This window comes from Gavialis gangeticus, unplaced genomic scaffold, assembly GCF_001723915.1.
Source record: "Gavialis gangeticus isolate Ggan-Ray unplaced genomic scaffold, GavGan_comp1, whole genome shotgun sequence".
Taxonomy (NCBI): domain Eukaryota; kingdom Metazoa; phylum Chordata; order Crocodylia; family Gavialidae; genus Gavialis; species Gavialis gangeticus.
In genome coordinates, this window is record NW_017729031.1 from 115,385,000 (window position 1) to 115,386,162 (window position 1,163).

Consider the following 1,163-nt stretch of genomic DNA (forward strand, 5'->3'; position numbering starts at 1 on the left):
AGTTAGTGCTGAGAGTAGTATTTCCTGGGCAGTGTAAGTCTTCCATTTCTACCCACTTCAAAATGTTGTTGCTTTCAACAGTATAGTTCCCAGGTCTTAGAGTTTTGGGGAAGCCTCCCAAAGACCACCCCCTCAATCTTCCTGAGCCAGCAGACTTACAGCTTCAGAGACAACAGTGGTCAGTCTCAGAGCTGCTTTTCAGAACTCTGAATGACAAGAATTGAGCTGATTTCATCCTACTGTTCTGGGGAATCTGCTCTGGGCAGCATTAGAGGAAGGTTTTGTTGTTCTTCATGGAGCTCAGAAAGCCTGAGTAGCAGGAGCCCCACCAGTCCAGCAACAGCAGGTATGGAGGGGAGGAATAGAAGAGGACAGGGTGAAGGAAGAGAAAAAAAAGTTCTCTCCCTTCTCGGAATCCTAGGGTGTTCATATCTAGCAGTCAACCATATCCAGAAGTGCACAGGGACAACATTCCTGGAAGAAAAACCAAAATCATCCCCCTTCCCAAGAACAAAGAGAGGGGAGGCTGGTCTCTTATCCCCTTTAGACTTTCACAGGCAGCCCCCAGCACTTTCTGTATCAGTATCTGATTAGGAAGTTCAGGGTTGTGCTGTACATTTGTAGATGTGTCCAAGCTAGCTGCAATCTCCCTTGACGACCAACAAAAGCGAAGACACAGTGACACTTGCTTCAGAGCAAGCTGCCCAAGCTTGCCTAGGGCCCTGAATGCACGTTCAGGAAGGTAGATTCACCAAAGTCTATGACACCATGACTTTACTGCAATTGGTATTCATGCTAGCTAGAGAGAGGTGGCTAGTTGTGTTAGTCTGGGATCAAGCAGAAGGCACCTTAGAGAGATGAACCGGTTCAGAGACGTGTGTTCTCACAGGTAACAGCCTACTTCACCAGATGCTAGCTAGATGACAGCTACCTCCAATACAACCACACAATTGCATTCATGCCCTGGACTGCAGTGTATGCACTTAACCTTCTGGCTACTAGGTATCCAGTACAATTTTCCTGCTATGAGGTAGTACCTCTGTCCTGCATCTTTCATGAATAAAATTCATGCCAGAAATGCAAGGAGAACATTTAACAGACCCTCAGATTAAAACAAATAAAAAAAAAAAAAAAAAGAGAGAGAGAGAAAGAAAGGTTTTCCA